At 46.2% G+C, this 13,350-nt stretch overlaps 18 non-coding genes across 18 annotated transcripts; all 18 read right to left on the reverse strand.

Annotated features, from left to right (window-relative positions):
* Positions 1-441: 441 nt before the first annotated feature.
* LOC137564789 (U4 spliceosomal RNA) lies at positions 442-582 on the reverse strand. The gene has a single exon (XR_011030861.1). It is a non-coding gene; the product is annotated as a U4 spliceosomal RNA (small nuclear RNA).
* A 993-nt stretch (positions 583-1,575) lies between these two features.
* TRNAK-UUU (transfer RNA lysine (anticodon UUU)) lies at positions 1,576-1,648 on the reverse strand. The gene has a single exon. It is a non-coding gene; the product is annotated as a tRNA-Lys (tRNA).
* A 303-nt stretch (positions 1,649-1,951) lies between these two features.
* Positions 1,952-2,024, reverse strand: TRNAK-UUU (transfer RNA lysine (anticodon UUU)). Its single transcript has one exon. It is a non-coding gene; the product is annotated as a tRNA-Lys (tRNA).
* Positions 2,025-2,696: 672 nt separating this feature from the next.
* Positions 2,697-2,837, reverse strand: LOC137564790 (U4 spliceosomal RNA). The gene has a single exon (XR_011030862.1). It is a non-coding gene; the product is annotated as a U4 spliceosomal RNA (small nuclear RNA).
* Positions 2,838-3,830: 993 nt separating this feature from the next.
* On the reverse strand, positions 3,831-3,903 carry TRNAK-UUU (transfer RNA lysine (anticodon UUU)). The gene has a single exon. It is a non-coding gene; the product is annotated as a tRNA-Lys (tRNA).
* A 303-nt stretch (positions 3,904-4,206) lies between these two features.
* Positions 4,207-4,279, reverse strand: TRNAK-UUU (transfer RNA lysine (anticodon UUU)). The gene has a single exon. It is a non-coding gene; the product is annotated as a tRNA-Lys (tRNA).
* A 672-nt stretch (positions 4,280-4,951) lies between these two features.
* LOC137564734 (U4 spliceosomal RNA) lies at positions 4,952-5,092 on the reverse strand. The gene has a single exon (XR_011030812.1). It is a non-coding gene; the product is annotated as a U4 spliceosomal RNA (small nuclear RNA).
* A 993-nt stretch (positions 5,093-6,085) lies between these two features.
* TRNAK-UUU (transfer RNA lysine (anticodon UUU)) lies at positions 6,086-6,158 on the reverse strand. Its single transcript has one exon. It is a non-coding gene; the product is annotated as a tRNA-Lys (tRNA).
* Positions 6,159-6,461: 303 nt separating this feature from the next.
* On the reverse strand, positions 6,462-6,534 carry TRNAK-UUU (transfer RNA lysine (anticodon UUU)). Its single transcript has one exon. It is a non-coding gene; the product is annotated as a tRNA-Lys (tRNA).
* Positions 6,535-7,206: 672 nt separating this feature from the next.
* On the reverse strand, positions 7,207-7,347 carry LOC137564579 (U4 spliceosomal RNA). Its single transcript, XR_011030676.1, has one exon. It is a non-coding gene; the product is annotated as a U4 spliceosomal RNA (small nuclear RNA).
* A 992-nt stretch (positions 7,348-8,339) lies between these two features.
* Positions 8,340-8,412, reverse strand: TRNAK-UUU (transfer RNA lysine (anticodon UUU)). The gene has a single exon. It is a non-coding gene; the product is annotated as a tRNA-Lys (tRNA).
* Positions 8,413-8,705: 293 nt separating this feature from the next.
* On the reverse strand, positions 8,706-8,778 carry TRNAK-UUU (transfer RNA lysine (anticodon UUU)). The gene has a single exon. It is a non-coding gene; the product is annotated as a tRNA-Lys (tRNA).
* Positions 8,779-9,450: 672 nt separating this feature from the next.
* Positions 9,451-9,591, reverse strand: LOC137564735 (U4 spliceosomal RNA). The gene has a single exon (XR_011030813.1). It is a non-coding gene; the product is annotated as a U4 spliceosomal RNA (small nuclear RNA).
* A 992-nt stretch (positions 9,592-10,583) lies between these two features.
* TRNAK-UUU (transfer RNA lysine (anticodon UUU)) lies at positions 10,584-10,656 on the reverse strand. The gene has a single exon. It is a non-coding gene; the product is annotated as a tRNA-Lys (tRNA).
* Positions 10,657-10,949: 293 nt separating this feature from the next.
* TRNAK-UUU (transfer RNA lysine (anticodon UUU)) lies at positions 10,950-11,022 on the reverse strand. The gene has a single exon. It is a non-coding gene; the product is annotated as a tRNA-Lys (tRNA).
* Positions 11,023-11,694: 672 nt separating this feature from the next.
* LOC137564736 (U4 spliceosomal RNA) lies at positions 11,695-11,835 on the reverse strand. The gene has a single exon (XR_011030814.1). It is a non-coding gene; the product is annotated as a U4 spliceosomal RNA (small nuclear RNA).
* Positions 11,836-12,839: 1,004 nt separating this feature from the next.
* Positions 12,840-12,912, reverse strand: TRNAK-UUU (transfer RNA lysine (anticodon UUU)). Its single transcript has one exon. It is a non-coding gene; the product is annotated as a tRNA-Lys (tRNA).
* Positions 12,913-13,215: 303 nt separating this feature from the next.
* On the reverse strand, positions 13,216-13,288 carry TRNAK-UUU (transfer RNA lysine (anticodon UUU)). Its single transcript has one exon. It is a non-coding gene; the product is annotated as a tRNA-Lys (tRNA).
* Positions 13,289-13,350: the final 62 nt, after the last annotated feature.

The raw sequence follows: 13,350 nt of genomic DNA on the forward strand, positions 1-13,350 counted from the left end.
AAATGTCAGCGGTGCTCTGTTTCTGAGCACCCCAACAACGCTTGCAGAAAGAGCTAGCGAGAGGCCACGGGATCGTATCTAGCGCAAATAAATGGAGCTTGTGACCTCCAAATTTTTCAGGCCAGACCTCTGAGAAACAACACTGTTCTCTCTCTTAGGAATGTGGCATTAGAAAAGTAGCAACCTGCAGATGAAAAGTGGACTTTTGTCATTTTAGTCATCCTGCTGGTGTTTATAAATTTGCCAGAGAGTAAGACACTGGACCTCACCCTCATGAAAGAACGCTGACAAGTGAGCATTTTGTTGCCAAGACTGATTTGGAGATAAGAGGTGCTACAAAATGTTGTTATTGTGCCAGCCACGGTACTACCACACGAGCACTGCTCAGTCATCATGCACCTTGAAGATAATCCTTTCTCTGTTGGTAAACACCTTAGTCAGTCTCCGAAGAGACTGTCAAAACTTGCCGATGCTGACTATATTGCAAGTCATCATGGCGGGGTATTGGGAAAAGTTTTCAATTAGCAATAATCACGCCTCAGTTGAACCTCATTGGCTATGATACTGCCACTGCGCAAAGTTAGCCAAGCTAATGCCAGCAAATATCCCCTCTTTCTTGGATAAAGGAATCACCTTAAGGAGAGACAAACGCAGTTTACAGTGTTCCGCTGAGGATCATGGGATGCCATATGCTAATTAGACAGCCACTAAACAAGCATTGTTAATAAGCGGCTAAAGAGTCTTAGCATTTGAAAAGGCGGCAAAGAGGGCAAAACAAAGCCTGCCAGGGATGCCAGCATAGTGTTTTGTGGAGCAGGCTGCCAAGTGGGCCAGTCCCGCACTTGTAAAATACATGAAAAATACAATTTGAAAAATGGAGTAATGAGTCTACGTCACTGCCATGTGTGCTGATAATTGGGCCTGTGATTATTGTGCCTGGAAGTACTGGTAAGCTGCGCTGGCTAGAGGTGCTTGGGAGTTGGCCAAAGTCTTGGTGGTTGCAGGTTACTGGAGGAGAGAGATGGTACGTGAGCTGTTAATTTTCTGATGCTCATGGTAAGCATGAAGCTCCTTCCATTGCTGCTTTGAGGGTAGATGTGCAGGCTGGAGAAGGGATCCGGCGAATTACTCTAATGCTGGGAATACACGACGACATTTTTCAGTCGATTACTATCCGATCTTATTTCCGATCGACTTTCCGATTCTTATCTTTTCTGATCAATTTCCATTCATTTCTATGAGAAAAAGGATCGATAATAAGATCGGACATGTTGGAAATTATCTATGGAACCATCTATCTGCTGAAAAAACGTATGGTGTATTCCCAGCATAATGTTGACGGTTTGATGCCTCTTTTATGCATGGAATAATCCATGTTTAATATCACAGCAGAAAAAGTTGAAGAGAAATAGATTCAAGACGCAGGGAGGCTGTGAGAGTTCGGGGGATGCACAGAAAGCAGCTGATGTTTCGGTTATGGCTTACTGCAAGCAAAGCACGCAAGAGGCAGCAGTTGCAGAGGGAACTCAGGTAGCGGAAGTGATGGCCAATGAGCATGGGGTAAAGGAAAGGCATCGCCTGAACAGGGACTTGAACCCTGGACCCTCAGATTAAAAGTCTGATGCTCTACCGACTGAGCTATCCAGGCCCTGGAAGGTGGGCTTCACCAGCAGCTCAAAAGTCAGTTATTCCAAGCAGGATGGACGGAAGGTCTAGTACATGCCCTGAGCTGGCTATAGCCTGCGACCTCTACATTTTCTAGGTCAGATCTCTGAAAGAATAAAACTGTACTTGATTTGGAAGGTGGCATTAGAAAGGTAGCCACCAATCAGCGAAGGCATGGAAAGCGGCCGACATCGGTGTTTTGGCCTGGTGCAAGCGGAGCACGCAAGAGGCTGCAGTTGAGGAAGATAGGGAGAGGACACGAAGCATAACGAAAGGCAGAGAGCATCGCCTGAACAGGGACTTGAACCCTGGGCCCTCAGATTAAAAGTCTGATGCTCTACCGACTGAGCTATCCAGGCTCTGAAAAGGTGCGATCACCAGCAGCTCAAAGTTTAGCTACAGTATTGCAAGGCTGGGCGCAAGTTAAGGTCTAGTGCAAGTCATGAGCAGTCTATAGCACCTAGATAGCCGGGAAACAGCAGAATGCGCTGTTGTTTCCTTCAACCATCAGGTTCTTCACCTTGGCTGATTGTTGACACTTTTAAAACAATGGTACACCAGCCAGAAGAAGCTATAGGCCGGCGAAACCTAAATGTCAGCGGTGCTCTGTTTCTGAGCACCCCAACAACGCTTGCAGAAAGAGCTAGCGAGAGGCCACGGGATCGTATCTAGCGCAAATAAATGGAGCTTGTGACCTCCAAATTTTTCAGGCCAGACCTCTGAGAAACAACACTGTTCTCTCTCTTAGGAATGTGGCATTAGAAAAGTAGCAACCTGCAGATGAAAAGTGGACTTTTGTCATTTTAGTCATCCTGCTGGTGTTTATAAATTTGCCAGAGAGTAAGACACTGGACCTCACCCTCATGAAAGAACGCTGACAAGTGAGCATTTTGTTGCCAAGACTGATTTGGAGATAAGAGGTGCTACGAAATGTTGTTATTGTGCCAGCCACGGTACTACCACACGAGCACTGCTCAGTCATCATGCACCTTGAAGATAATCCTTTCTCTGTTGGTAAACACCTTAGTCAGTCTCCGAAGAGACTGTCAAAACTTGCCGATGCTGACTATATTGCAAGTCATCATGGCGGGGTATTGGGAAAAGTTTTCAATTAGCAATAATCACGCCTCAGTTGAACCTCATTGGCTATGATACTGCCACTGCGCAAAGTTAGCCAAGCTAATGCCAGCAAATATCCCCTCTTTCTTGGATAAAGGAATCACCTTAAGGAGAGACAAACGCAGTTTACAGTGTTCCGCTGAGGATCATGGGATGCCATATGCTAATTAGACAGCCACTAAACAAGCATTGTTAATAAGCGGCTAAAGAGTCTTAGCATTTGAAAAGGCGGCAAAGAGGGCAAAACAAAGCCTGCCAGGGATGCCAGCATAGTGTTTTGTGGAGAAGGGTGCCAATTGGGCCAGTCCCGCACTTGTAAAATACATGAAAAATACAATTTGAAAAATGGAGTAATGAGTCTACGTCACTGCCATGTGTGCTGATAATTGGGCCTGTGATTATTGTGCCTGGAAGTACTGGTAAGCTGCGCTGGCTAGAGGTGCTTGGGAGTTGGCCAAAGTCTTGGTGGTTGCAGGTTACTGGAGGAGAGAGATGGTACGTGAGCTGTTAATTTTCTGATGCTCATGGTAAGCATGAAGCTCCTTCCATTGCTGCTTTGAGGGTAGATGTGCAGGCTGGAGAAGGGATCCGGCGAATTACTCTAATGCTGGGAATACACGACGACATTTTTCAGTCGATTACTATCCGATCTTATTTCCGATTGACTTTCCGATTCTTATCTTTTCTGATCAATTTCCATTCATTTCTATGAGAAAAAGGATCGATAATAAGATCGGACATGTTGGAAATTATCTATGGAACCATCTATCTGCTGAAAAAACGTATGGTGTATTCCCAGCATAATGTTGACGGTTTGATGCCTCTTTTATGCATGGAATAATCCATGTTTAATATCACAGCAGAAAAAGTTGAAGAGAAATAGATTCAAGACGCAGGGAGGCTGTGAGAGTTCGGGGGATGCACAGAAAGCAGCTGAGGTTTCGGTTATGGCTTACTGCAAGCAAAGCACGCAAGAGGCAGCAGTTGCAGAGGGAACTCAGGTAGCGGAAGTGATGGCCAATGAGCATGGGGTAAAGGAAAGGCATCGCCTGATCAGGGACTTGAACCCTGGACCCTCAGATTAAAAGTCTGATGCTCTACCGACTGAGCTATCCAGGCCCTGGAAGGTGGGCTTCACCAGCAGCTCAAAAGTCAGTTATTCCAAGCAGGATGGACGGAAGGTCTAGTACATGCCCTGAGCTGGCTATAGCCTGCGACCTCTACATTTTCTAGGTCAGATCTCTGAAAGAATAAAACTGTACTTGATTTGGAAGGTGGCATTAGAAAGGTAGCCACCAATCAGCGAAGGCATGGAAAGCGGCCGACATCGGTGTTTTGGCCTGGTGCAAGCGGAGCACGCAAGAGGCTGCAGTTGAGGAAGATAGGGAGAGGACACGAAGCATAACCAAAGGCAGAGAGCATCGCCTGAACAGGGACTTGAACCCTGGACCCTCAGATTAAAAGTCTGATGCTCTACCGACTGAGCTATCCAGGCTCTGAAAAGGTGCGATCACCAGCAGCTCAAAGTTTAGCTACAGTATTGCAAGGCTGGGCGCAAGTTAAGGTCTAGTGCAAGTCATGAGCAGTCTATAGCACCTAGATAGCCGGGAAACAGCAGAATGCGCTGTTGTTTCCTTCAACCATCAGGTTCTTCACCTTGGCTGATTGTTGACACTTTTAAAACAATGGTACACCAGCCAGAAGAAGCTATAGGCCGGCGAAACCTAAATGTCAGCGGTGCTCTGTTTCTGAGCACCCCAACAACGCTTGCAGAAAGAGCTAGCGAGAGGCCACGGGATCGTATCTAGCGCAAATAAATGGAGCTTGTGACCTCCAAATTTTTCAGGCCAGACCTCTGAGAAACAACACTGTTCTCTCTCTTAGGAATGTGGCATTAGAAAAGTAGCAACCTGCAGATGAAAAGTGGACTTTTGTCATTTTAGTCATCCTGCTGGTGTTTATAAATTTGCCAGAGAGTAAGACACTGGACCTCACCCTCATGAAAGAACGCTGACAAGTGAGCATTTTGTTGCCAAGACTGATTTGGAGATAAGAGGTGCTACGAAATGTTGTTATTGTGCCAGCCACGGTACTACCACACGAGCACTGCTCAGTCATCATGCACCTTGAAGATAATCCTTTCTCTGTTGGTAAACACCTTAGTCAGTCTCCGAAGAGACTGTCAAAACTTGCCGATGCTGACTATATTTCAAGTCATCATGGCGGGGTATTGGGAAAAGTTTTCAATTAGCAATAATCACGCCTCGGTTGAACCTCATTGGCTATGATACTGCCACTGCGCAAAGTTAGCCAAGCTAAAGCCAGCAAATATCCCCTCTTTCTTGGATAAAGGAATCACCTTAAGGAGAGACAAACGCAGTTTACAGTGTTCCGCTGAGGATCATGGGATGCCATATGCTAATTAGACAGCCACTAAACAAGCATTGTTAATAAGCGGCTAAAGAGTCTTAGCATTTGAAAAGGCGGCAAAGAGGGCAAAACAAAGCCTGCCAGGGATGCCAGCATAGTGTTTTGTGGAGAAGGGTGCCAATTGGGCCAGTCCCGCACTTGTAAAATACATGAAAAATACAATTTGAAAAATGGAGTAATGAGTCTACGTCACTGCCATGTGTGCTGATAATTGGGCCTGTGATTATTGTGCCTGGAAGTACTGGTAAGCTGCGCTGGCTAGAGGTGCTTGGGAGTTGGCCAAAGTCTTGGTGGTTGCAGGTTACTGGAGGAGAGAGATGGTATGTGAGCTGTTAATTTTCTGATGCTCATGGTAAACATGAAGCTCCTTCCATTGCTGCTTTGAGGGTAGATGTGCAGGCTGGAGAAGGGATCCGGCGAATTACTCTAATGCTGGGAATACACGACGACATTTTTCAGTCGATTACTATCCGATCTTATTTCCGATCGACTTTCCGATTCTTATCTTTTCTGATCAATTTCCATTCATTTCTATGAGAAAAAGGATCGATAATAAGATCGGACATGTTGGAAATTATCTATGGAACCATCTATCTGCTGAAAAAACGTATGGTGTATTCCCAGCATAATGTTGACGGTTTGATGCCTCTTTTATGCATGGAATAATCCATGTTTAATATCACAGCAGAAAAAGTTGAAGAGAAATAGATTCAAGACGCAGGGAGGCTGTGAGAGTTCGGGGGATGCACAGAAAGCAGCTGATGTTTCGGTTATGGCTTACTGCAAGCAAAGCACGCAAGAGGCAGCAGTTGCAGAGGGAACTCAGGTAGCGGAAGTGATGGCCAATGAGCATGGGGTAAAGGAAAGGCATCGCCTGAACAGGGACTTGAACCCTGGACCCTCAGATTAAAAGTCTGATGCTCTACCGACTGAGCTATCCAGGCCCTGGAAGGTGGGCTTCACCAGCAGCTCAAAAGTCAGTTATTCCAAGCAGGATGGACGGAAGGTCTAGTACATGCCCTGAGCTGGCTATAGCCTGCGACCTCTACATTTTCTAGGTCAGATCTCTGAAAGAATAAAACTGTACTTGATTTGGAAGGTGGCATTAGAAAGGTAGCCACCAATCAGCGAAGGCATGGAAAGCGGCCGACATCGGTGTTTTGGCCTGGTGCAAGCGGAGCACGCAAGAGGCTGCAGTTGAGGAAGATAGGGAGAGGACACGAAGCATAACCAAAGGCAGAGCGCATCGCCTGAACAGGGACTTGAACCCTGGACCCTCAGATAAAAAGTCTGATGCTCTACCGACTGAGCTATCCAGACTCTGAAAAGGTGCGATCACCAGCAGCTCAAAGTTTAGCTACAGTATTGCAAGGCTGGGCGCAAGTTAAGGTCTAGTGCAAGTCATGAGCAGTCTATAGCACCTAGATAGCCGGGAAACAGCAGAATGCGCTGTTGTTTCCTTCAACCATCAGGTTCTTCACCTTGGCTGATTGTTGACACTTTTAAAACAATGGTACACCAGCCAGAAAAAGCTATAGGCCGGCGAAACCTAAATGTCAGCGGTGCTCTGTTTCTGAGCACCCCAACAACGCTTGCAGAAAGAGCTAGCGAGAGGCCACGGGATCGTATCTAGCGCAAATAAATGGAGCTTGTGACCTCCAAATTTTTCAGGCCAGACCTCTGAGAAACAACACTGTTCTCTCTCTTAGGAATGTGGCATTAGAAAAGTAGCAACCTGCAGATGAAAAGTGGACTTTTGTCATTTTAGTCATCCTGCTGGTGTTTATAAATTTGCCAGAGAGTAAGACACTGGACCTCACCCTCATGAAAGAACGCTGACAAGTGAGCATTTTGTGGCCAAGACTGATTTGGAGATAAGAGGTGCTACAAAATGTTGTTATTGTGCCAGCCACGGTTCTACCACACGAGCACTGCTCAGTCATCATGCACCTTGAAGATAATCCTTTCTCTGTTGGTAAACACCTTAGTCAGTCTCCGAAGAGACTGTCAAAAATTGCCGATGCTGACTATATTTCAAGTCATCATGGCGGGGTATTGGGAAAAGTTTTCAATTAGCAATAATCACGCCTCGGTTGAACCTCATTGGCTATGATACTGCCACTGCGCAAAGTTAGCCAAGCTAATGCCAGCAAATATCCCCTCTTTCTTGGATAAAGGAATCACCTTAAGGAGAGACAAACGCAGTTTACAGTGTTCCGCTGAGGATCATGGGATGCCATATGCTAATTAGACAGCCACTAAACAAGCATTGTTAATAAGCGGCTAAAGAGTCTTAGCATTTGAAAAGGCGGCAAAGAGGGCAAAACAAAGCCTGCCAGGGATGCCAGCATAGTGTTTTGTGGAGCAGGCTGCCAAGTGGGCCAGTCCCGCACTTGTAAAATACATGAAAATACAATTTGAAAAATGGAGTAATGAGTCTACGTCACTGCCATGTGTGCTGATAATTGGGCCTGTGATTATTGTGCCTGGAAGTACTGGTAAGCTGCGCTGGCTAGAGGTGCTTGGGAGTTGGCCAAAGTCTTGGTGGTTGCAGGTTACTGGAGGAGAGAGATGGTACGTGAGCTGTTAATTTTCTGATGCTCATGGTAAGCATGAAGCTCCTTCCATTGCTGCTTTGAGGGTAGATGTGCAGGCTGGAGAAGGGATCCGGCGAATTACTCTAATGCTGGGAATACACGACGACATTTTTCAGTCGATTACTATCCGATCTTATTTCCGATCGACTTTCCGATTCTTATCTTTTCTGATCAATTTCCATTCATTTCTATGAGAAAAAGGATCGATAATAGGATCGGACATGTTGGAAATTATCTATGGAACCATCTATCTGCTGAAAAAACGTATGGTGTATTCCCAGCATAATGTTGACGGTTTGATGCCTCTTTTATGCATGGAATAATCCATGTTTAATATCACAGCAGAAAAAGTTGAAGAGAAATAGATTCAAGACGCAGGGAGGCTGTGAGAGTTCGGGGGATGCACAGAAAGCAGCTGATGTTTCGGTTATGGCTTACTGCAAGCAAAGCACGCAAGAGGCAGCAGTTGCAGAGGGAACTCAGGTAGCGGAAGTGATGGCCAATGAGCATGGGGTAAAGGAAAGGCATCGCCTGAACAGGGACTTGAACCCTGGACCCTCAGATTAAAAGTCTGATGCTCTACCGACTGAGCTATCCAGGCCCTGGAAGGTGGGCTTCACCAGCAGCTCAAAAGTCAGTTATTCCAAGCAGGATGGACGGAAGGTCTAGTACATGCCCTGAGCTGGCTATAGCCTGCGACCTCTACATTTTCTAGGTCAGATCTCTGAAAGAATAAAACTGTACTTGATTTGGAAGGTGGCATTAGAAAGGTAGCCACCAATCAGCGAAGGCATGGAAAGCGGCCGACATCGGTGTTTTGGCCTGGTGCAAGCGGAGCACGCAAGAGGCTGCAGTTGAGAAAGATAGGGAGAGGACACGAAGCACAGAGAGCATCGCCTGAACAGGGACTTGAACCCTGGACCCTCAGATTAAAAGTCTGATGCTCTACCGACTGAGCTATCCAGGCTCTGAAAAGGTGCGATCACCAGCAGCTCAAAGTTTAGCTACAGTATTGCAAGGCTGGGCGCAAGTTAAGGTCTAGTGCAAGTCATGAGCAGTCTATAGCACCTAGATAGCCGGGAAACAGCAGAATGCGCTGTTGTTTCCTTCAACCATCAGGTTCTTCACCTTGGCTGATTGTTGACACTTTTAAAACAATGGTACACCAGCCAGAAGAAGCTATAGGCCGGCGAAACCTAAATGTCAGCGGTGCTCTGTTTCTGAGCACCCCAACAACGCTTGCAGAAAGAGCTAGCGAGAGGCCACGGGATCGTATCTAGCGCAAATAAATGGAGCTTGTGACCTCCAAATTTTTCAGGCCAGACCTCTGAGAAACAACACTGTTCTCTCTCTTAGGAATGTGGCATTAGAAAAGTAGCAACCTGCAGATGAAAAGTGGACTTTTGTCATTTTAGTCATCCTGCTGGTGTTTATAAATTTGCCAGAGAGTAAGACACTGGACCTCACCCTCATGAAAGAACGCTGACAAGTGAGCATTTTGTTGCCAAGACTGATTTGGAGATAAGAGGTGCTACGAAATGTTGTTATTGTGCCAGCCACGGTACTACCACACGAGCACTGCTCAGTCATCATGCACCTTGAAGATAATCCTTTCTCTGTTGGTAAACACCTTAGTCAGTCTCCGAAGAGACTGTCAAAACTTGCCGATGCTGACTATATTTCAAGTCATCATGGCGGGGTATTGGGAAAAGTTTTCAATTAGCAATAATCACGCCTCGGTTGAACCTCATTGGCTATGATACTGCCACTGCGCAAAGTTAGCCAAGCTAATGCCAGCAAATATCCCCTCTTTCTTGGATAAAGGAATCACCTTAAGGAGAGACAAACGCAGTTTACAGTGTTCCGCTGAGGATCATGGGATGCCATATGCTAATTAGACAGCCACTAAACAAGCATTGTTAATAAGCGGCTAAAGAGTCTTAGCATTTGAAAAGGCGGCAAAGAGGGCAAAACAAAGCCTGCCAGGGATGCCAGCATAGTGTTTTGTGGAGCAGGCTGCCAAGTGGGCCAGTCCCGCACTTGTAAAATACATGAAAATACAATTTGAAAAATGGAGTAATGAGTCTACGTCACTGCCATGTGTGCTGATAATTGGGCCTGTGATTATTGTGCCTGGAAGTACTGGTAAGCTGCGCTGGCTAGAGGTGCTTGGGAGTTGGCCAAAGTCTTGGTGGTTGCAGGTTACTGGAGGAGAGAGATGGTACGTGAGCTGTTAATTTTCTGATGCTCATGGTAAGCATGAAGCTCCTTCCATTGCTGCTTTGAGGGTAGATGTGCAGGCTGGAGAAGGGATCCGGCGAATTACTCTAATGCTGGGAATACACGACGACATTTTTCAGTCGATTACTATCCGATCTTATTTCCGATCGACTTTCCGATTCTTATCTTTTCTGATCAATTTCCATTCATTTCTATGAGAAAAAGGATCGATAATAGGATCGGACATGTTGGAAATTATCTATGGAACCATCTATCTGCTGAAAAAACGTATGGTGTATTCCCAGCATAATGTTGACGGTTTGATGCCTCTTTTATGCATGGAATAATCCATGTTTAATATCACAGCAGAAAAAGTTGAAGAGAAATAGATTCAAGACGCAGGGAGGCTGTGAGAGTTCGGGGGATGCACAGAAAGCAGCTGATGTTTCGGTTATGGCTTACTGCAAGCAAAGCACGCAAGAGGCAGCAGTTGCAGAGGGAACTCAGGTAGCGGAAGTGATGGCCAATGAGCATGGGGTAAAGGAAAGGCATCGCCTGAACAGGGACTTGAACCCTGGACCCTCAGATTAAAAGTCTGATGCTCTACCGACTGAGCTATCCAGGCCCTGGAAGGTGGGCTTCACCAGCAGCTCAAAAGTCAGTTATTCCAAGCAGGATGGACGGAAGGTCTAGTACATGCCCTGAGCTGGCTATAGCCTGCGACCTCTACATTTTCTAGGTCAGATCTCTGAAAGAATAAAACTGTACTTGATTTGGAAGGTGGCATTAGAAAGGTAGCCACCAATCAGCGAAGGCATGGAAAGCAGCCGACATCGGTGTTTTGGCCTGGTGCAAGCGGAGCACGCAAGAGGCTGCAGTTGAGAAAGATAGGGAGAGGACACGAAGCACAGAGAGCATCGCCTGAACAGGGACTTGAACCCTGGACCCTCAGATTAAAAGTCTGATGCTCTACCGACTGAGCTATCCAGGCTCTGAAAAGGTGCGATCACCAGCAGCTCAAAGTTTAGCTACAGTATTGCAAGGCTGGGCGCAAGTTAAGGTCTAGTGCAAGTCATGAGCAGTCTATAGCACCTAGATAGCCGGGAAACAGCAGAATGCGCTGTTGTTTCCTTCAACCATCAGGTTCTTCACCTTGGCTGATTGTTGACACTTTTAAAACAATGGTACACCAGCCAGAAGAAGCTATAGGCCGGCGAAACCTAAATGTCAGCGGTGCTCTGTTTCTGAGCACCCCAACAACGCTTGCAGAAAGAGCTAGCGAGAGGCCACGGGATCGTATCTAGCGCAAATAAATGGAGCTTGTGACCTCCAAATTTTTCAGGCCAGACCTCTGAGAAACAACACTGTTCTCTCTCTTAGGAATGTGGCATTAGAAAAGTAGCAACCTGCAGATGAAAAGTGGACTTTTGTCATTTTAGTCATCCTGCTGGTGTTTATAAATTTGCCAGAGAGTAAGACACTGGACCTCACCCTCATGAAAGAACGCTGACAAGTGAGCATTTTGTTGCCAAGACTGATTTGGAGATAAGAGGTGCTACGAAATGTTGTTATTGTGCCAGCCACGGTACTACCACACGAGCACTGCTCAGTCATCATGCACCTTGAAGATAATCCTTTCTCTGTTGGTAAACACCTTAGTCAGTCTCCGAAGAGACTGTCAAAACTTGCCGATGCTGACTATATTTCAAGTCATCATGGCGGGGTATTGGGAAAAGTTTTCAATTAGCAATAATCACGCCTCGGTTGAACCTCATTGGCTATGATACTGCCACTGCGCAAAGTTAGCCAAGCTAATGCCAGCAAATATCCCCTCTTTCTTGGATAAAGGAATCACCTTAAGGAGAGACAAACGCAGTTTACAGTGTTCCGCTGAGGATCATGGGATGCCATATGCTAATTAGACAGCCACTAAACAAGCATTGTTAATAAGCGGCTAAAGAGTCTTAGCATTTGAAAAGGTGGCAAAGAGGGCAAAACAAAGCCTGCCAGGGATGCCAGCATAGTGTTTTGTGGAGAAGGGTGCCAATTGGGCCAGTCCCGCACTTGTAAAATACATGAAAAATACAATTTGAAAAATGGAGTAATGAGTCTACGTCACTGCCATGTGTGCTGATAATTGGGCCTGTGATTATTGTGCCTGGAAGTACTGGTAAGCTGCGCTGGCTAGAGGTGCTTGGGAGTTGGCCAAAGTCTTGGTGGTTGCAGGTTACTGGAGGAGAGAGATGGTATGTGAGCTGTTAATTTTCTGATGCTCATGGTAAACATGAAGCTCCTTCCATTGCTGCTTTGAGGGTAGATGTGCAGGCTGGAGAAGGGATCCGGCGAATTACTCTAATGCTGGGAATACACGACGACATTTTTCAGTCGATTACTATCCGATCTTATTTCCGATCGACTTTCCGATTCTTATCTTTTCTGATCAATTTCCATTCATTTCTATGAGAAATCGATGAGAAAAAGGATCGATAATAAGATCGGACATGTTGGAAATTATCTATGGAACCATCTATCTGCTGAAAAAACTTATGGTGTATTCCCAGCATAATGTTGACGGTTTGATGCCTCTTTTATGCATGGAATAATCCATGTTTAATATCACAGCAGAAAAAGTTGAAGAGAAATAGATTCAAGACGCAGGGAGGCTGTGAGAGTTCGGGGGATGCACAGAAAGCGGCTGATGTTTCGGTTATGGCTTACTGCAAGCAAAGCACGCAAGAGGCAGCAGTTGCAGAGGGAACTCAGGTAGCGGAAGTGATGGCCAATGAGCATGGGGTAAAGGAAAGGCATCGCCTGAACAGGGACTTGAACCCTGGACCCTCAGATTAAAAGTCTGATGCTCTACCGACTGAGCTATCCAGGCCCTGAAAGGTGAGCTTCACCAGCAGCTCAAAAGTCAGTTATTCCAAGCAGGATGGACGGAAGGTCTAGTACATGCCCTGAGCTGGCTATAGCCTGTGACCTCTACATTTTCTAGGTCAGATCTCTGAAAGAATAAAACTGTACTTGATTTGGAAGGTGGCATTAGAAAGGTAGCCACCAATCAGCGAAGGCATGGAAAGCGGCCGACATCGGTGTTTTGGCCTGGTGCAAGCGGAGCACGCAAGAGGCTGCAGTTGAGGAAGATAGGGAGAGGACACGAAGCATAACAAAAGGCAGAGAGCATCGCCTGAACAGGGACTTGAACCCTGGACCCTCAGATTAAAAGTCTGATGCTCTACCGACTGAGCTATCCAGGCTCTGAAAAGGTGCGATCACCAGCAGCTCAAAGTTTAGCTACAGTATTTCCAGGCTGGGCGCA

This window comes from Hyperolius riggenbachi, chromosome 3 (genome assembly GCF_040937935.1).
Source record: "Hyperolius riggenbachi isolate aHypRig1 chromosome 3, aHypRig1.pri, whole genome shotgun sequence".
NCBI classification, from domain to species: domain Eukaryota; kingdom Metazoa; phylum Chordata; class Amphibia; order Anura; family Hyperoliidae; genus Hyperolius; species Hyperolius riggenbachi.